The 22,334-nt window shown below is 40.4% G+C and overlaps 1 protein-coding gene across 1 annotated transcript in view; it reads right to left on the bottom strand.

Moving 5' to 3' along the window:
* Window positions 1-22,334, bottom strand: part of NEK6 (NIMA related kinase 6) — a 140,796-nt gene that overhangs the window by 81,102 nt on the left and 37,360 nt on the right. The window contains exon 2 of the mRNA XM_069943870.1: window positions 19,930-20,138. The gene's annotated coding sequence lies outside the window, so the exon portion shown is untranslated. The remainder of the gene's footprint in view (window positions 1-19,929; window positions 20,139-22,334) is intronic.

The raw sequence follows: 22,334 nt of genomic DNA, 5'->3' as shown, positions 1-22,334 counted from the left end.
GGAAAAACGTAACATTGCGGCCCAAAGCAAACAACCAGGCAATTAATTTTTATCACCTGTACTAGAAAAATGGAAGCTGGAAATAGGCTGGTATCAGAACTGCTCCACTTGTTCTCTTCACACAACAAAAATAAGTCCCTGACCATTTACACCCTGGAGAACAATTTAAATTGTTAAATTAAGTGTTTTTTTTTTTTTTCTTCTTTTTTTTAAGGTGCATTTTTGTAAAGTTTCAGAAAAAAAAAATAACCTCAACAGGAAATAGATATTAGTCAGGAGGGAAAGAGGGAAATGCTCCCCTGCGTTAACATGACTTGCCAACAATGTATCACCGCCTGTTTTGCTTGGAACGTAAGTGGTTGCTTCTCATTTTCTAACTGCGGATGTGGAAAATGTCAAGAGGACGTTAACACAACCAAGAAAAGTATTAGTGGTTGACAGAGAAATTAAGGGATCATTTTGCAATGTTCTACAATTGTAGCAGAGAAATAACTTGAGTTTCAACATCCCGCTTAAAAGTCTAAAAAAATCCAATTCTAAAGGATTATACTAGCCATGACTTGACTATTCCACACAGCAATGTATAACAGTAATGAACCTCAATATTTTCTTGGTATGGACAAGTAAGTGGTTCAGTATTTGACAGCATTAGTTTTCAATGTACGGACAAAGTCATATGGACAACTGCAGTAGCTCAGGGGTGGTGGTGATGTTAAAGGGGTTATCCAGCGAAAAGCTTTTTCTTTCAAATCAACTGATGTCAGAAAGTTATATAGATTTGTAATTTATTTCTATTAAAAAATCTCAAGTCTTCCCATACTTATTAGCTACTATATGTCATGCAGGAAATGTTGTTTTGTTTTCAGTCTGACACAGTGCTCTCTGCTGACATCTCTGGCCAAGACAGGAACTGTAGAGAGCAGGAGAGGTTTTCAGTGGGGATTCATAGAAAACCGAGACAGAGTTCCTGTCTTGGCCAGAGGTGTCAGCAGAGAGCACTGTGACAGACTGAAAACAAAACAACATTTCCTGCAGGATATATAGTAGCTAATAAGTATGGGAAGACTTGAGATTTTTTAATAGAAATAAATTACAAATCTATATAACTTTCTGACATCAGTTGATTTAAAAGAAAAAGATTTTTGCTGGACAACCCCTTTAAGTGAGGTTCTGGTAAGAACACTGAGGTTGGAAACACACACAGCAGTTAAAAAAAAACTCCACTGCAGTTTTTGCACCAAAATCAGAAGTGGATTCAAATGGGGAGCACAACATAAAGGGAGGACTTGTACTTGTCTTTTATGTTAGATCCTTTTCTGGTTTGGGCAAAAAACTACAGTGGCAGTCCCCCCCATCCCCTTCCAAAAAAAAAAAAAAAGCTGTGTGTGTTTCCAGCCTAAGGGTAATATTCCTCACTTGGCCAAAGTCTTGGTCAAAGTGGATGCAGTGTTTACAGTCCTTAGGCTGATACAGTGATGCGGGGTTGCACTTTGACAATGGTCACAGTAGTCCCCAAAAAGAATCCCTGTAGTCCCCAAAAAAACTCCCTGTGAACATGGCTTTGTTTTCTTAAAGGAGAGTCCAAAGGCATGAGGTTCAAGTCTGCTTGCCCAATGTTGTAGCAGAGAGGCCGCTTATCTTCCATTGGGGCTTAAGGGCAGCAAAAACTCATGTCTTGTCTCATCAGTGATAAAAACATAGAAGATTGTGGGCAGAAAAAGAACACTTGATCCATCTAGTCTGCCCTTTTAGTATTTCCTTTCTCATTATCTAGATATATGTTTATCCCAGGCAGGTTTACATACTGTTATTGTAGATTTACCAACCACATTGCTGTGATTAACAACTGCAGGGTACAGATCTGTTGGTTCATGATGGATAGCCAGATACACTAGGCCCGGCCAGAGGCCCACTTAGGTCCTAGTATTAAGTCCTTGTTCAGCTTACCCCACAGCTAAACTTTTCTGCTCTTCTCCTGCAAACACACTTAGGACCAGAACTGGATAGTGTTCTGAAATTATTTCCTGGCTTATTCGAACCCGGACTACAAAACACTCTAAATTCAATTCCTCTCCCTATAGATGGTGAATTAGCTCAGTTATAAAGCCATGCAAGTATGTGGTCACTTTTCCCACTTCTGTGACCCCCGCATATCCCGAAGATTTGCCACAATTATTTATGGTGGGAAAAATATAAGTATACAGATCTATCCTGGAACTTTTAAGTTATGCACCATGCCAGGTCTGTAACAAGGAAGCTACTAATATTCCCAAGATCAATACTATCAAAGAATATTTTACATAGGCCGATTACCAGAAAAATTAGCATTTAGGAGTAACATTCACTACAAATCATCGGCCCACATAAAAAGGCCCAAGATCAGCCAACAAACGAATAAACTGTGTTTTCCTTTAAATTTTATATATTGGTACATGCTTTTCCGGGGTGTTTTTTTTTTTTTTCACTACAAACCATGTGATTCTTCGATCATGAGGTTTCAGAATGTGGGCAAAAAAAAAGCCACAGAAAGCAAACACACATTTACACATGTTTAAGTGTGTTTTTTTTTTAAAACCTATGGAGGTCCTATAGGGGAAAAATTATAATAGTTACAGCATTTCACTAAACCAAAAAATTCCACTTAAGAAAGGGAAAAGGGGCACTTTAGACAAAGAATGTTTAATCTCCCTACCAACACCATGCAAAAAAAAAAGAAGAAAACTTCATGCATTGTCCAGAGTACATGAGTACTAGGGATGGTCCAAAACTGCAGAGGTTCGGGTTCATATGAACCCGAACGCTCGGCAGCAGATTTCCGCTGTCTGCCCGCTCCATGCAGCAGGTGGATACAGCGGGAGGACTGACTGGAAAACTGGGATACAGCCTATGGCTATGGCTGTATCCCAGTTTTCCAGGAGGTCCTCCCGCTGTATCCACCCTCTCCACGGAGCGGGCAGACAGCGGGAATCATTCCCAAGAGTTCGGGTCGAACTCGGTTAGGACCATCCCTAGTGAGTACAACACCGACATGATTATTAACACAAACTCTTGCCAAAACCAGTAGCCATAGCTGTAATGGACACCCTAAATCTAAGACTAATCGTGTGCCATCTTTTTGCCCCAAACAATCTCTAGCAAATCTCCTTCCGAAACTAATAGCATCAATCTGTCTACATTTGTCAGTGTGTTCTGTGACACAGACAACAGGCAGAATACATAAAGGCATACATACCAGTTAAAGGGATAAAAGTGAATGTCACAGCGTGCAGCCTCAGCTATGTATCGCTTTATGACCTTTATGACCCTAATGAGTAAAGTGTGAATCCATTCATACTGATGGTACTATGCCAGATAAGCCCTAGACTTATTAAGTGCACCTAGGACAAGTGCCAAGAACAGAAGATGATTTATATTTATGGCCTGTGTAATCAATGTGCTGGGGAGATAAAATGCATAAATAGCAATTTCCAAAGGAGCCGTTTTCTGAATCACTGCATTTAACTGGAGAAAATCCTGATGATAACCTACAGCATATCTGAAATATCCCACGGCTGAACCTCGGACCCATACACAGCATCCGAGATGGACTCACAGAAATAGGTTATCATAAACCAGTTTAAGGGTAGGTTAACACACAAAAAATATAGCAGCTAAAAAGTGGTAAAAATGAATTGTATTTTTAAAATCTATGGAAACAACCATAATGCGCACGCACTGTATAAAGAAAAAACTAATTTGCATAGACTGACATTTTTCTATAGACTTTAACATAGCACATTATGAAATTAAAATCAGGGTCACATTCTATATCTATTTTACTGCAGTATTTTGCCTATATTTTAATGTGTATAAACATATATACGCATAAGGCTGGGTTCACACTGCGTTTTTGCAATCCGTTCTTTGCAAAAAACGGATGGCAAAAACTGATGCATTAGTGTGCATCCGTTTTTTTTAACGGACACAAAAATAGTGTCAGCTACGTTTTTGCGTCCGTCAAAAAAACGGATCCGTTTTGAAATGTTTTTTTTTTATAATGGAAGTCAATGGAAAAACGGATTAAAAAGGATGGACACAAATGCATCCGTTTTTTTCATCAATTTTTTGCAAAAAAAAAAACGGATGAGAAAAACGGATGAAAAAAACGGATTGCAAAAACGCAGTGTGAACCCAGCCTAAGGCTACGTTCACATCAGCGTTTGACCATCCGGCACCATTCAGTCTACCTTTTCCGTTTTGGAGTAAGCAAAACGGAAACTGTCTGATCCGTTAAAATCCCCATAGATTCCCATGATATTTTAGTGTTCTCCGCTTGCCCTAATTGTGCTCCGTTTGCATGCAATCCGTTCAAGATCAGTTTTTTTGAAGGGAAGAAAAAAGTGTTTGCAGTATTTTTCTTTCCGCTTAAAAAAACGGATCACGAACGGAAAGTGCATTTCCGTTTTTTTTTAACATTGTAGTCAATGAGGACGGATCTAAAACGGAAGGTATTTCCGTTCACATACGTTTTTTTTCATCCGTTTTTGCACTGAGCATGCGCAGAAGCAGCAAGAAACCAAAGAAGAAAAATAAACGGATAGAAAAACGGATGCTGACTGATGCAAACAGATGTACAAAAGTCAGTTTTTCTAAGCCAAAATACAAACGGACCATTAAAAAAAGATGAACATTTTGCAGTCAGTTTGAATCAATCTGCTCATCAGTTTATGCTCATCCGTTAAATTAATATGGACGGATCCGTTAGAAACAAAGAAAAACGCTAGTGTGGCTGAGCCCTAAAACAGCTTTGGTATTCTGAGTATTCTGAGATTTTTTTTATTCTGAATAACGTAAAATAAATAAAACAAACATTTAGAAACAATTGAATACGCCATATTATAAGTTACTGTACAGTAATGGGGAGAATGGAAAACACAAGGGCTGACAGAGACTGCAGGGAGCATGAAGGAATGAGCAGGACAGATGTGGGCACAGTATAGCAGCACTCTCTGTCCGGGGAGAGAGGGGTTACAGCTATGGAGAGATTACCTCCACAGTCCTGTCCTCTGATGTAAGCCCCAGCCTGAGGTGGATCTGCTATGATTTGGAAGGTGAGGCAGACTTCCTGGGTCAGAGTACAGGGCTGTAGACCCCACTATGCAGACCATGTCTCTCCCCCACTCGCTCTCCCACCCAGTACAAGAAGCTCTTAAACCAAAGCAATGCTCTTACACCAAGTTACAATTTTGAAAAACTGAGCTCTTCTTGTAAAACGCTCTTAAACCAAGTTACTCTTAAACCAAGGTACCACTGTATATCATATATGTATCCCCACAACTGTAATGACTTGAGCAATAAAATAAACATGTCACTGGAATTGCACTGTGAACACTGTAAAAATACAAAAAGTAATAATCGTACCCCATAATAGAACCAATAAAAAGCCCCCGTAAATCTACAGGCAGAAAGAGATAGCTTGTGTAACGCAATGGAGAATTTTTTTTTTTTAATAAGCTACCGACCCACCGAACAAAATTTTCTCTATGTTGCATAGTAAACCACAGAGGTGGGGGAAAAAAAAAGATAATTAGTTCTGTCACTAAGAAAATAAAACAGATTCATAAAAGGACATTAATTAGATGAAATATTCCAATTTTAACGTGACTATTATAGAATCAGTCAGGCTTAGAAGAACATAGATGCTTCCTTCCAGAAACAGCACCACTCTTGTCCTCAGTTTGGGTATGGTATTGCAGGTCAGTTCCTTTGAAGGGAATGGAGCTGAACTGTAACCAAGGGACACGGGTGATGCTGCTTTTTTTTGCAAAAAAGCGGCTATGTTTTTTTTTTTTCTTTTTTTAAATGCTGGATAGCCCCTTTAAATTAGATTGATTAATGTAATGCCTGAACTCAGCTTCAATTTAGCAAGAAGTTGAAAAATTCGTTCAATAGGATGGACAAAATATTCAGGATTTGTGTGCAAAAAATGGAAAAAAAAAAAAAAAAGCTTAGAAACAAAAGTGGTTAGAAAGAAAGCAGGATAATAGTAATGTTGTTGAATTTACTAGTTTTAAAGTGTCACTGTAGTTACAAAAAACTTGCCATTTCATGGAGACATGTCAAAAGTTTTGATCGGGCTTTTGATCGAGTGTTCACACCCAGATCGATTGGGAGAAGAAGCGGGGAGAAGACCTCGCTGCAAAGAGTCCATATTTTAATGTGTATAAACATATATATGCATAAGGCTGGGTTCACACTGCGTTTTTGCAATCCGTTCTTTGCAAAAAACGGATGGCAAAAACTGATGCATTAGTGTGCATCCGTTTTGATCCGTTTTTGATCCGCCATTTCATGGAGACATGTCAAAAGTTTTGATCGGGCTGGGTCTGAGTGTTCACACCCATATCGATTGGGAGAAGAAGCGGGGAGAAGACCTCGCTGCAAAGAGTCCACACTGTAATCGGAGTTAGAAAAAAAAAAAAAAAAAAAAAAAAAGAGTCGGATTTATAATGGAGCTCTAGGGAGCCTAACTTTTTTTTTTCTCTAACGCAATGACAGGTACACTTTAAGCCTCTTATAATAACATCTGGCAATATCTAAGGTTTAGGCTTTGTCCTTGTGTGAAGGCAATTTTCCGCTATGGTGAATCCGCAGTGAAATACAAAAGTCTAACATGCAGATGCTACATGGAAAACCGGAACAAAAACCTGCAATGAATTGTCATGCTACATATCGGAATAGACACGTAGCAGGTTCATTTCTCCGTATGGAAAACATCTGCAGCCTGTGGATGACATCTGTAATGTCTGCTACTATAATCCACAGGTAAGAGCTGCAGCTTTTCTGTCCCGTGTGAATAAACACTTACAGTTCTGGGGTGTGGATTTAAGCTTTCCCTAGATCTCTTGTATTATACCATATAATATCCACTGACAGTCCTGGAAATATACCCTGTAAAAATACTCTGATGGTTTAGATAGTTCACAAATGGGTTCAAACATCAGCTTAAGGCGGAATCACAGGGAACACGTTCTGCTTCAGCTGTTATACAAACAGGCTCCATTGTGAATCAGGATCGCGCTGGATTATCAAGGTATTTATAAGAGGTGAATGGATTATAGTAATAGAAAAAAATAAACACGACAGAGTCAGAAGTAAGCATTCTTTCAGGAAAGTTTGCTTAAAAAAAGGTTACTAGCTTGACTATCAAAGAATGATAAGAAAGCAAAAAGTTTTTCCCATTGAGAAGTGTATGTATTAAGAAAGATAGAAAAAAAATCGGATACGTTTACAATACTACAGGGCTCTACCTTTACCTAATAGTAACTACTAGAGTAGACTGCAATTCGGGCATGCTTGTGTCCGTCTGAACCCGGAAGTCTCAGCATTTGGTTACCGGTGGCTGAAGAAGTTGGATGCAGCATTAAGGCAGTCTGGAAAACATGGATACAGCCATAGGCTATAGGTTGTATCTATGTTTTCCAGGACTCTCTAGGGCTGCATCCAACTTCTTCAGCCACCGCTAATCAAATGCAGAGACTTCTGGGTTCAGACGGACACAAGCATGCCCGAATTGCGCTCAACTTCAGTGACTACATTTAGTCCTCTTCCATATACTGCTATTTTTTGTGACTTTGAAAGGCGGCCTCCTTTACTTTGGAGTCCAACAATTAACAGAAATGAACTCAACAGTCATTATCACACTACTTTCAGTCCATTGAACCCAATGCTTAAATGGGCACTGTCATTTGATCAGTCATGGTCTGAGTGTTCAGGAGAATGAGAGGGGAGAAGTCTGTGCACAGTGCATTTACTTCACGCAGTCCAGGCAGACTTTCAATGCAAGTCTATGGGGCCGTCGAGGTCACAGACACAGAGTGGGGAGACTAAAAATGACAAAATCAAAATTTAGCACAAAATTCAATTTATTGATATCCATCATTCACAAATAATCCCATGGCAGTGCAACTGTATCCCTGGACATTCTGTGATATATGTCAAATACTTTTTGCCAATAAACCAATGTAAACCTCCAACAAACAGCATTTTTGTAGTCTAAACAGGGAGGCAGCAGGGAGGAAGACTAAGAAGGGAATGTGAATAATGGGGAGAACATACAAGGAGGGCAACTCACACAGACTGTAGCTATAAAAGAAAGCATACACCATGCAGTTTGCTTCCTAGTCAGTCCCACTACTACCACTATAGAGTTCAGCGCTCAGCAATTCCCACAGAGAGCAAAGGGACTGGTGGTCTTGCAGACGTGTTGTTATTCCATCCCCTTGGGGGATATGAGGTATCTGTTTTTGTATTAAGTGGGGTCCCAACGATCAGATCCCTAACAATCAGCTGTCTGTTGGACCTGGAATGACCTTTAGGGAGTACATGTAATCAAAAATAACCTTTGACATATCATACATGTCACAAAGTTTCTGATCTGCTAAGACCTGCTGCGATCAGGAGATTTAGTGGACGAGAGGACACGGCGGCAGCGCAATCCACTCCCCGGCTGTCGGAAAGATGTGGCCAAGGAGTGGATGGCACGACTGTCGTGCTCTCTCCTAGACTGTATCACCTGATCAAAGTGAGACCCACTGTGATCAATAACTTTTGATATGTCAGATAACACGTCAAAAGGTTTTTGATGACAGGTACTGCCTAATTTTGGGATAGTCCCTTAAAAGGCGGTACTACAGCTTCAGAAAATGAAGGTTATTCATTGCGTAGTAAAATGTTTCCAAAATACTATCTATATCAAATCCTCAAAGCACAGAGTTCAGCAGCTCCATAACCTGAGAGAAGGTCCTTCTATATATAGTCCAACAGTGCACAATGGTATTTTCTAGCCCTCATGTACCCCGCAGCAACATTCAGAGGCAGAAGACTGCAGCACTCATCACTAGATAGCAGAAAAAAAACTAAACTTTTTTTTTACCAAACACAGCAAAATTTTACCAGGAAAAAAAATAATTTTTTTTCTAGTATGGTACAACAAAAGTGCCCCACTACCACTAACTGAAAGCCTTTTCCCTATGAACATTGAAGGAGAACTTTGGGAGGGAGTAGGTAAAAGGAAAAAAACAACAACACTGTGCTTACCTTGCTGGCTTGAGCGCTGTTGCCCACAGCCTGGAGCACCGGTCCCCAGCCACTTTATGGTCTGAGTAGGGAGCTGGGACATGACATGTCAAGCCCACTTAGCCAGTCAGAGGCAGGACACCGCTACAGCTGCTGACTGGCTTTTCTATAGACCAGAACGCGTTTGAGGACCGGAACAGCAGACTGCAGGCACCAGTGCTGGAGCCAGGAAGGTAAGTGCATTTTTTTTCTCACACCCCCCCACCCCTGCAACTTTGAAAAAGAATTCCCCTGACCAGAGTTCTCCTTTAAGAAGGAATCAGCTGTCTATTAATAGCAGGCTAATGGTCGATTGGTTAACAATTTCAACGTAACAATTAGTTTTTTATGCCGATCAGCGTTTAGACGGAAAGATAAATTGTTTGAAAAATTGTTATTACTATTGCTTTAAGATTGGTTAAGGCCATCTCACACACTAGGATGAATATTTGAAAGACTGTTTAGACGAGGCGATCTGCGAATTATCAGCGAACGACCAACGACTATTTGAGAAAACACGTTGAAACACCAAGATGAACGATTTCTCGCTGGTCGCTTGATCGTTAGCTGTGTTTACACAAGCAGATTATCGCTCAAATGCAGTCATTAATCAAATTCCAACGATAATCGCTCCGTGTAAAAGGACCTGCAAGCCAGGCTAATAGTTCACCGTAATTGGCTACTAAATAAGCATCTTAACCACCTGGTCCCCCACAAGTTTCATGGCAGCTACTTCTGTTCCTCCATTGCTGATCTCTTTTTCATGCTTCAAACACAAGGGGGGGGGGGGGGGATTTATATAAGGTCCTGCCCCCTTTTGCACGGCAGGATTCATGCCTCTTAGTGAATGCGGCCAGCCTGGCGCCCGAACCTGAGCTCGGCGTACTAAATCCACACCTGCAATCTAAATTTAGATCATGATTTACACCTGCAAGGCGTAAATCATGATAAATGAGGCACAGGAGGTTGTCACGCCCCCCCCCCCCCCCCCCCCAAGTTCCCTCATCCTGCCCATCGGTCAAGTGTGGCGTGTGGGAGGCATACGCCGGGGAGAAGGGGTGAATCTGCACCTTCTCTCTGGCGTATGTGTCAGGCGGACGCTTCATAAATGTCCCCCAAGATATCTGAGGAGCTCTTAGCCAATCACTCGGCCAGTGATCATTTGAGTAGGGAAGTAGGGCCAGAAAGAGCCACACAAGACCTGCAGGGGACAAGGGTAATTTATTATTATTATTTTTTTTTTAATCATACAAGATTACTGCACTAGATTCAGCTACATTTTTGACTAGTATCATGATAACACTCAAACATACCGGTCTCAGAAAAGAAAAAGAAAAAAAATCACAGTATATTCTAAAAATCCTAAGAAATCCTGTCTTGGAGGTATGCAACAAGAAAGATGAAAGTAATCTCCTACAATGGAAGCATTCCTTTTTCCTTGGAAGCTATGGGAGTATTTTGACTAGATAAGCTAATTCAGGTGTGATTAGAGCAAACATTCAATAACCCGGTAATCTCGCAGCTCCGAATTGTGCACGCGTCAGCTCTTTAGGCACAAGGTCATTTGTCAGGAAAGCCTTGTCTGTGCGGTATTATTCTATCGGACACACACGTATCTGAATTATTACATTGCATTTCTAAGTCCCAAGCTGCCACAGGTGTCTCTGACAAATGTAAGGATGCACAATGTAATCTATTACTCCAAAAGAGGAAACATAATTCCTGTGTCTGGCGGCTCCACAAACAGCTCGCTTTGCCGTCTGGAAAACAAGAGCAAGGCACAGGATACAAAAACACTTCCACCCGCAACCTAGAATAAATAATGTCCAGCACGCCAGTCAAACAACAGAAAAAAAATCATTTTACTGTGATGCACAGCACAAATTGGAAAGATGTCAGACCACTACAAAGTGCTGCTAAAAAGATAAAAATAAAGCATACTTACCAGACCCCAATTCCCTGACCTTGATGCTCTAAACTTCTTCCTGCTTCTGATGAAGTGCCAACCCCACAGGAACCTGCAGCTCTCCTCTGTAGCCACTGATTGGCCGAGCGGGCTGTTGCTGCATGGTTGGCATTTCATTAGAAGCAGGAAAAAGCCAAGAGCATTGAGGAGCAGGGGCAGGGTGATCAGGGCAGGTGAGTATATTAGATTTTTTTTTTTTAAAGCAGCTCACATTGTGCCATAATTATATATATATTTGCACCTGGACAACCACATTAATGCAGTCTGTACATGAAAAAACTATTACCTAATGTAACACTATTTAAAAAAAAAAAATACTAATACATTAGACAACCCCGCTGACCAGAGATCAGAACCAGAGATCAGCTGACGAGTAAGCAATTATCGTTATCGTCTGAACAGGGGGTGTGCAGCCAATGACAAGGAATTTAAATGGCTGCATGACTGATTGGGTCTTATAAAAGGTGGCGCTCATTTGCTGCTGCCAATTGGGCAATTTCAAAGGACTGAAAGGTGTTAAGATCCCACTGAGGCCCCTGCCTCTTAGCTGATCTCTGGGGATACCAAGAGCTACATCCCCACCAATCTTATATTTATGATTTATAAAAAGGAAATCCCTTCAATGTGCCCCCACAAACACTTGCAGTGGACTATCTAATTGCCCCTTCTACCCTCTCACATTTTCCCTACAATGGAAAGGAGCCAGGTGTGCAGGTTAATGGGGCATTACTGAAAGATATTGACTGAATAACAGATCCCCTATGTATATGTATGTGGAGAGTGTTATAGTTTAGAGAGTTGTGTGACTATTAGCGTCCCCCATATTTTCCCTTTGTCCATCCTTAGACCTAAGTGATCTTCATGTTTATCCTGTTAAAATCAATATATATCTTTTTATTATTATTATTATTCCATCCTGATATGTAGCAACATTGTCCATTCTGTATGATGGAGAAAAACAGAAAGTCTGAAAATAGTATTAATACTTTTCACCTTATTCCAGCCACATATTTGGCATCACATTTATACAGTAAAAGAAATGTTGCAACATTGATCAAATGAAAAAAAAAGACAAAGTGGCCTGTCCAAATAATAGAGCAAACGCTGGAAATAATACAATGCTTCATACTGCCATCTCTCCAAATGCTCTGTGCAAAGGCTCTTTCTTTATGGCTACTCCCATGGGAAGATGAAACGCGGGACTGCGCAGAGCCAGGAAACTCTCCCCTCTTCTGGGCTGACTGCCTGAATTCCTCAAAAATTCACAAGCCAGAATTACTGATCCAGCCACTATATAGAATATACATTTTTAAAGCCTGCTTGCCAAGATAGTCAGTAGAACTGAAAACATGTAGCAGCAGCACTACATTTGCACTGTATTATATTACTGCATTCCCAGCACAGTCCTGTAACCCTTATACTGCCTCTAGGCTCATTTGTCTCTACCTTAGTAGAACTGCCGACTAAACACACCCCAGACTAACCTGCTCCTTAACCTACCTGCTGTAAAGTAGTTAGCCTTGTGTGCTCCCTGACATTCTCATGCTGGGAGAAGTCTTATAACTATCATAATTCTTGTTCTTGCTGTGCAGGCAAAATTAATTGTCAAACTATCATGTAAATTTACAATTCTCCGGTTCTCCTAAGAAATACATATTGCGCCTTTGGGTTTAATAAATGACTAGCTAAAGAAGATAGCTCCAATTTATACTAACTTTGTTCAATAGTCAATGCCTGTTACCAGCCATTATGGTTCCACATCATATGCCACTTACTTAAGGGGTACCTGAATCTTAAAGGAGACCTGTCACCCCCGGTGCCGGGACAGAGCCCAGCCAACCCCCGGTGCAGACCCAAATACTCACCGCTTCCAAGAAGTCCCGCTCCTGCCACAGAGATATGTCAGTCGGAAGCAGTGCGCGAGCTCCCAGAGATGAGTCCGACGCCCATAGAGAATGATGGCTCCAGTCATTCTCTATGGGCATCATTCTCTATGGGCATCAGACTCATCTGTATATGGGTCTGCACCGGGGGAATGGCCGGGTCTGTCCCTGGATGGGGGGGTGACCGGTTCCCTTTAATATGATTTTCTTTTTTTTTAAACTTGCATGTTTTGTTAGATTAATAGTACTCTAACCGTTATTTCCTACGTAACTTCTTTAGCCACTCACAGCACAGCACCTACTAATCTATGCCATGACATAGTGCTGATAAAAGTGTACTGGACTCCACAGAATAGCATTGTTGGTTGATGATTTACAGTAAACTACCATAGATTACATGGGACCCCTCCCATGTTTACTGGTGCACCTGGTTTGCAAGGCGTTACATGTCCAAAATGGGAAGAAACAGATGCAGCATAGCAAGGAAGGGGTTACACTAAGCAGTGAAATGCTGCTGCTGCTGGTAATGATAATAAGCCTGCAGACAATAGAGTACGAGATTCAGGAAGCAGCAGTGTGTGCATACAGTAGTAGGAAAAGTACCGTATTATTAAAAAGTTTATTGTTTGTTAATGAGAGGGAAGCATTGATTTACCTTTCAGGCACAAAGTGGACCCTAAGGGTATGTTCACACACGTTGGAATTTCATTGCATTAACGCAATTTAGGACAGCAGGCGATTACCTCAATGAAGTGCTGCAATAATGCAATGAAATACTGCAACAAAATAATCAATTACTACAATTAAATGATGCATTCCTATTGCGTTACTGCATATGTGAACATAGCCTGGGGGAGAAGTTGGATCAGCCCTAGGGAGACTGGGAAAACATGTATACAGCCAAATGCTGTATCTTTGTTGTCCAGAACTTCCCATGGTTGCATCTAACTTCTTCAGCCTCTGGTATTCAAATGCCGAGCGATCGAGTTCTTGCATGCTCGAGTTGCGCTAACCTCATATATTAACACATGAATGCAACCACAAAAGCAACCAAAGAGGTCTCTTTGCTCCATAGTGTACATTCACATGAACAAAAAATGCTGAGAGGAACGAACAGCTCAATATTAGTATGGAACTAATGGTTTTCAACAGTGGTTTTCAATGCTAATTTTGATGTGTTTTTTTAAGCTGTTAGGCAGTACCACTTTGAACAATGGTAACATAGTAACATAGTAAATAAGGTTGAAAGAAGACAAGAGTCCATCAGGTTCAACCTAGGGAAACCAGGACAATCCCTGGATCAACGTATCACCGGAAATCTAGAAAAAGCAAAGCAAAGAAAAGCATCAAGGCCTCCCTTAAACGTATTTAATGAATCGGCCATGACAACATCATGTGGCAGAGAGTTCCACAGTCTTACTGCTTGTACAGTAAAGAACCCGCGCCGATGCTGATGATGAAATCTTCTTTCCCCTAGACGTAGAGGATGCCCCCTTTTCCTGTTTACAGACCTAGGAGTAAAAAGACCACTACAAAGATCTCTGTACTGTTCTTTCATACATTGTGATTAGATCGCCCCTAAGACGTCTTTTTTCTAGCGTAAATATCTCCAAGCTTGATAACCTGTCTTGGTACTGTAACCCACCCATTCCCTTTGTGGCCCTCCTCTGCACCGGCTCCAGTTCAGCTGTGTCCTTCTTATATACCGGTGCCCAAAACTGAGCCCTGTGGTACCCCACTAGTAACTAAACCCCAATCTGAATATGTTCCATCAATGACCACCCTGTTTTCTATCACACAACCAGCTACTTACCCATTTGCATATGTTTTTCCCAAGTCCCAGCATCCTCATTTTGTAGACCAACCCTTTTATGCGGCACAGTGTCAAATGCCTTTGAAAAGTCCAGATACACAACATCCACAGCCTCCCCCAGGTCCAGTCTATAACTGACCTCCTCATAGAAGCCGATCAGATCGATCCCTCATAAATCCATGCTGGTGCTGCGTCATGAGATTATTTTCATTAAGAAACACCAGTATAGCATCTCTTACAAACCCCTCAAATACTTTACCTACTATAGATGTTAGACTTATGGGCCTGTAGTTTCCAGGATCACTCTTTGACCCCTTTTTGAATATTGGTACCACATGCGCCAGTGTCGCTTCTTTTTATTAAAGATGCCTATTTGAACACAATAAAGTCAATGTGTGCTTGAAACCGCATTTTTGGGGAGGTTCGTGTTACTATACCTTTATGACTTCTGTGGAGCCACTACTAGGCCCCTCCATTTCCTAGCTACCATTACCATTGGGATTGGTGCCTTATTGGCCAATGAGTGCCTAACAAGCCGAATGGGCTGTCTCCACTGCTCTCACTGTTGAGAATGGAGTAACCATATATAGTACAACCATACACATCAGCACCGCCCCTGCAGAGCAAAAGATCCGCCCTGGAGGGGGGTCCCTGAAGCAGACATTAAGAAGATTAACTTATTTTATTAAAGGAAAATTAAAGATTCGGCTCACTTTAAGCATCACTTTCTGTATTTCTCTATTAAATATATATTTCTATTTCTATTAAATTGAGCTCAATCGCATGTATCATGCACAGCCTTGCAGAACAAATGATAAAAAAAAAAAGCTACTTGAAAAACCAGCAAGACCTTGTCCGCTCAGCACCTAACAATTAATGTGACCTGGCAGAGGCTTATTGTCCTGCATATCAATGGAATGCCCTTCCTTGTTGATTCAGACTTTGTGGTGCCTTGAGATGCCAGTAAAGTCATTGTTTGCCTGCCAGAAGAAAGTGAAATACTTGCACAATGCTTGCAATGTAAAAAGAATAGACATGTACCTGTGAAAAAACAAAGTTTACATTGAACCACAAGTGTTAGAACAGGCAGCCAACCCTGTGAAGTTCTTAGCTTTAGGATGTAATGAAAGAATAGTAGATTGGAATCCCGGTGGAGATTTTGCATCAATGGAGCAAAACCGGTAGGGGCAGATCTAGTGCTGTTCTAAATATAAAACGAAGAGGAAAAAAACTGATATCACCAAAACGAAAGGGCAACTGCATGAGTCAAATGTTTTTATCTGCCAGTTTTTAGACATGATAATACGACGCGGCCAATAATAAGCCTAAATGTAAAAAACAAATCCCTGTTTGCTTGTTAATGTCATTTGCACATGAGGAAAACTGTGTAAAGCTACAGAGACGAGAGGATTTTCTGATGAAGAACTGGATACTTATTACTAAACTTACAAAACTTCAATCCATTTTCAGATGGAAGCCGACCATCGGGAGTCTTCAGCTACTTTCCTGGTCAGCGTTCAAGAGCTGTTAAAGGCTGCTTTCAGCAAAGTAATAAACTCGGAATAAAGAAAAAAAAAACTTTTGGTTTTACGTAATGAAATTTGGATATTTTTAGCAACTTTCTTAGTCATATTAGTCTAAATATTCTCCATGATGTCCCTAGGAAGGAGCTGTGCAGTTGAAGTACTAAAAAGGTGAAGCGTAGTAGGCCAATGATAAATATGGAGCTGTGTCCGAGTCGCAACGGTGAAATGCAAGAGGTGAAAAAGTTGCATGCAATAACAAAGTAGTCAAGCAAGTGCTCTAGGATGATGCAATCATACAACTTCCGAATATTAGCACTGCTTCTCGGGAAGTCTTAAACGTGCAATTTTTTCTAAAGTATTTGTCTTTTTACCTAGCCGAATAGGACTAATTTAATAGAATTATCTCGGAATATTTGCAAAATATTTGTAAAAAAATTGTGCAAGGAAATGCACATGGTACTGACCAGACATAAGCATTCACCATTTTCGAAAAAGTTGCAAATTATAAATAGGGTGCACATCCCGGACTTTGTGAATTTTTGGGTAAATACTCAAAAAAGTAAAATAAAAATAAATTGCATCTAAAAAACATTAGCTCATCGAATACTGGTTCATAACTAGAACTTAAGACCATAAAACGGGAGAATCCAATTATTCACCTAAAAATAGGCGCAAACCCATTGATAAATTTCCCCTTCTTCTGTGTGCTTGGAGCCCAATACAGGGCAGCATAATGTACAGTCTCCAAACACATCTAGTTTTCATTCCAGATCAACTAACTCATCAGGGTTACACTGATTTGGTTGTAGAACCAGTCACACGGCCATTTCTACAATATCTCCCAGGAACAACTTTTCACCATGACAAGGTCAGGCCACATTGTTCTCATGCTACTGTGAGCAGCCTGTGTTGCCTAAACCTGCTACCATGGGCCTGCAGTTTTATCGGACGTGTCTCCTATTGCGTATATGTGGGCTATCTTTGAGTGGCAACTGCAAAGGGAGCTGCCATAAGTGGATCTTGAGGATTTACATGCCCAGATTCAGTTTGGCAGAACATTGATTAGACAATCATTATTTTTTTATCAACTTGCATATATATCATTACCGATCCTGTGATTTCCAAAATTCCACTTTTTTTCCTTTTTAAGGGCTCGTTCCCACTGAGCAAAAGCAGCTGAATTTCTGCGCTGAATCAGCGCTGAAATTTCAGCCGTTAAAATAGGTGCAGAGCTAATTTCCATTGTGTTGAATGGAAATTCTGCTCTGCAGTTCACACAGTGGAATTTCCGCACTGAACTAATCCGCTTTCCGCCAGAAGAATGAACATGTTCATTCTTCCGCTAGCGGAAGCCTATACAAATCAATGGGGCTCTGATTTTCTGTTTCAGCGCGGAATACGCGCGTATTCAGCACGGAATACAAGCGTAATACAAGCGGAAATTACTCGCTGAATCAGCGCGGAAATGGGGAAAAGGGGGGGGAGGAGGATTCTAGTATATATTCTGGTATAGTCTAGTTTACTCACCAAATACTCGCTGAATTTCAGCGCTGAATGCATGCGGATTCAGCGCGGATTCCTCGAGTATTCCGCGCTGAATTTGGCAAGAGCTGATTACGAGCTGAACACTTTCCTAGCTGAATACGCAGGGATTCTGCTTACATTCTGCTTATATTCTGCTCGGAATTCAGCGTCAGTTGATTTCAGGCGGAAATATTTCCTTGCGTAATCCGCTCCTTTTGCTCTGTGTGAACGTAGCCTTAGGGTTATGATTTCAGTTGTGTGATATTATACAAATTATAAAGTACTTTTCTTACTACAAGCTATACTCAAAACTAGAGCCTTACACTTCACTGATAGGCTAAACATATGGGTTAGGCTGTGTTCACATATATAATTTAGGTCAGTATTTCGGTATTTTGGGGGCAAAACCAGGAGTGGGTTTAAAGCAAAGAATAAGAAAGCTATCAACTATAGTTTTTCTCTAGGTCAATTCAACTTTTAGTTTTGCTGAAAATACTGCATATGAACTCAACCTTAAGCTATCTTTGCACATACTATTTTGGTCCACTCTGAGCCAAAAATGGTTCGAAAATCGTTGAACACCAGGAAGTGTCAGGTTCAGTAGATCACGGGCAGTTCCACCTAAAAAGGTAGGTCTTAGAAGCAGGAAATAGCAATAATGAGTGAGGAAATGGATAATGTCAAACCGGGAGCTGTGGCAAACCTTGGTAGGGAAGTATTACTTTCTTTTGTTTATTTAAAACAGACCCCATGCACACATAAAATTATCTAATGTCCCTGGTAAATAACATTAAAGAGTTTGTATAGCAACTGGGGCATCATAAATTAGAAATTAAAAAACATACTATAAAAAAGAAAAACTCTTTAAAAGGAGAGGCAAAAAAAAACATACTATAAAAAAGAAAAACTCTTTAAAAGGAGAGGCAAAAAAAACCCAAAAAAACATTGTAGCGTTATTATTATGGAGTACTTTACTTTTACACTACAGAACCCGGGCGGATCAGCCGACATGGATTCGACAGCTCGCCCCTGCTTGCATTCCACCTGTGCCATAGACTCCATTCTATGGTCAGGCAGATTCCGCCGTCCGCCCAGAGAACGAATGGGTGGACGGCTAAATCTGCCTGTGCATAGAATAGAGCCTATGGCACAGGCGGAGATGCGCACAGCCGCGAGCGGGGGTGAGCTGCAGAAACCGCGGCTGAGATCCGCCGGGGTTGCATAGTGGGCACATGACCTTAATTTCAATGAACGTATGTCAGTTTTGCTATACATTCACGTGAGTTGCTTTGCAGCACCTTATAGGAAAAATGACTAACTTCAGTTGTTGTTCTCTTTGCCCTCAAAGAGAAATTCAGCAAATACCAAAAGAAAAAATATTAAACAGGATACAACAGGCTCGAGTTGGTTTAACGATTTATAAATCACGTACAAAACAGAACTTTCATCCAGAGAAAGCTGGTTACTTCTTGTCCTAAAAAGTCCTTACTTAACCTTATTATTGTAATGCACGAGTCTCTGTGGTGGTGGTGAAGTGAGTGTCAACAATGATCATTGGAACTGTAAGGCGTGTTTTGCTGTAAGGAATAACATTCATTCGGAACAGCTTGTCTCTATATGAGGAAAATACTATTTGTGCTCATTTCATAGAGCTGGGTATGACACATTTGAAGGAGAATCTCATCAAAGTCATCTTCTGATATATAATGCATGCATGAAGGGCCGCCAGATTACACAGACATGCGTGAAGTACAGGTACCCACTGGCCAACAACCTGGTTGGCACCAGCTGCTTTTGGGTGACTAATTCTGTGTTTATTACCTATGTTACGATTATTGTGAGGTTTGGGGTAAATCATTAACCTCCTTACACACGCCTCATGTTGTATTTTTGTGCATCATTCACATAATGTAATATATTGCTGATAAACATGACAAACATTACATAGCACAGGAAATACGGAATATAAACACTGACAAGCAGAAAGTGCTCTATACAACTATGTTCACCCTTACGAAAGTCCATACCCCGCCATCGAGTGTCAAGATATTTCCAACATAAAAGCACTTGGACAAATTTACAGTAAATGAACATTGTTGTATAGTAAAGAAAAACACTTACCCACTTATACCTCGAGCAGCGCGGTAAGGTCAGCACATGTGTTTATCCCAATGGCCACATTGCCTTCCTCTTGAAGCCTTTAAGTGAACGTTCTTTAAATGATGTTGTAGTCCAGGCTGAACCTCTTCAGATTCAAGAGCACAATCCTCTAGGCAGGCAGCAGACTGTATTTTCTGGAAATATTTAATTTGCACAATTTTCAATAGCACCTAAAAAAAAATAAAAAAATAAAAAAAAGTTTTCAAAATTCTTCCTTCACTAAATCACACAATATTTTTTTTTTCATATCTAGTAAGAGATGCCCTTTGCTAAGTCTGGACAAGCCATGGAAGAGCATATGCTTGCTGATATGTTTTTTTTTTTTTAAGGCTTTGCTTGGGTAGTAACCTGAGCTGGACAGCTCCGGTGGGGAAGGGGATATGACGTCTGTGCTCTTGAAATGTGACTCTGTCTCTTCTGCTAATGCAGACGGTTAACCCATCAATCAGACGACATTATGGCAGAATTCCAAGAGACCTCATAAAAAGAACACTTTCGGTGTGAAACGGATTTCATGGAAGTCCTTGCAGCGTGATACAATGACAACTCATTTTTAGGACGTCATGAGTGTTTACTGGGGAGAACAGGAATTTCATTTTAGCACCGACTAAAATGGCCCGATTGTGCGAATGCCACAAATGCTCCATGAAAAGGCGCTGGTTATATCATTACTCATTGCAGGACAGTGCCCCTTCTTGTGCCAGTCGTTTCTCTGAGAACACGCAGAATGATATCATAATAAGAATATTCAGTGTAGAAATACAACTTCAATAACTAATGCTAAGAAGTTGTTCAACTTTTCCTTAATTTTCACAGACAGAAGTGGGGGAATAACTAGTTATAACTTTACATCCATTTATTTGGGCTGTAAATGCTTTAAACTTTATTTCTAGTGGTCACCGCCACTAAATGTCAACCACAAATATGTTCAGCATCTCTTGAAACAACTGGATAGAACACTGTCACATATGATTAATGGCTATGGTCTATCCTCCAACTTAAGGAAAAGTTAAAGCAGGCCAGTCATCAGCTTTGGCTGACTAAAAGGCATATTCTCCATTGGACTTATTGTACTCCTAAATTTTTATATAGGATTAATAGGAGGGAAAGTGATAGTTGCCCAAGGTGTGGACAAGACGCGGCGGTTTTTATGCATACGCTCTGGGATTGTAGGGACCTGGAAGGGTACTGGAGGGATATATTTAATCGTTAGAGATGAGCGAATAATAAAATATTTGATAATTCGAATTTGATTTTAATAGCTCCCGATATTCGTATATTCGATATACGATATAATGCCAATAAAATATTTGATAATTCGAAATTTTATTTGAATAGCTCCCGATATTCGATATACGATATAATGCCAACACCTCTGGAATGCATATAGGACAGCAGGGGAAGCATGCCTGGCTGCATCAAACACTAGTGATGAGCGAGCATCCCAATTTTCGGTTCAGATCACGAACAAAAAAAAAAACAAAAAAAAAATGTTGTGATAGGTTCCAGTACACTGAGCATTCACGAACAAATTACGAATGTAAACTAGAAGCGTACGTTTCGCTGTAGCGGTACGCACTCTGGTATACAGTGTGTCCCTCTCTAGCTCCAACCAGCAAGTGACATGAATCTGAAATCCCCTATTCGTATACTCAGGAGGTGACGTAGTTTAGCCAGCCAATTACAGAGGTTTTTTTTTTTTTTTTTAAAGTCCTGTCTATTCCTAGTGCCTGTCCCTCCCCCCAGCTTGTTTATTGGCTGGTAAAATAGCGTCATATTCTATCGAATACTATTCACTCTTCACTATTAATCGTGTTTCCGTTAAGGTACAATGTAGAATCGACTCCTCTCCTCTTATAGCCCTTCTTGGGGATACTCCAGCTAATGTTAGAAGTAAGAGCTTAAAGGAAGAATCTATTCGATTATTTTTTTTACAGCAGACTTTTGATAGCTAGGAGGTGGCTCGCTACTAGAGCTCCATCAATAATGGAGTGTCAGAGGTCAGAGGGTAGTCTCTAAACATCAGAAGTACCACAAGGATTCCCGATGAGGAAAGTTAGGCCTTAAAATGTTAAAGTTATTAAATATACATACACTTTTATTTTATTTTTTTTCTCTTCATTTTTCTATCTTTCCAGTGTGGGGGTGGTTCAGGGGGGATTGGGGGCGGTATAGTTGGACTATACATGGAATAGACAGAGGAGAGTAAATTTATAGCAATGTCTGTTCATGAACTGTGTGTAACACTGTGTGGTGTAATATGTGCTGTCCTTGTATCCTCCTATGTAAGGTATATTTTGTACACAGTCTTTATATATGTAAAAATTAGAAATAAATATATAAATTAAAAAAAAAAAAAAAGACAT

Source organism: Dendropsophus ebraccatus, chromosome 10 (assembly GCF_027789765.1).
Source record: "Dendropsophus ebraccatus isolate aDenEbr1 chromosome 10, aDenEbr1.pat, whole genome shotgun sequence".
Classification (NCBI taxonomy): Eukaryota; Metazoa; Chordata; class Amphibia; order Anura; family Hylidae; genus Dendropsophus; species Dendropsophus ebraccatus.
The sequence above is the reverse complement of the archived record's forward strand: the minus strand, read 5'-3'. Positions and strand labels throughout refer to the sequence as shown.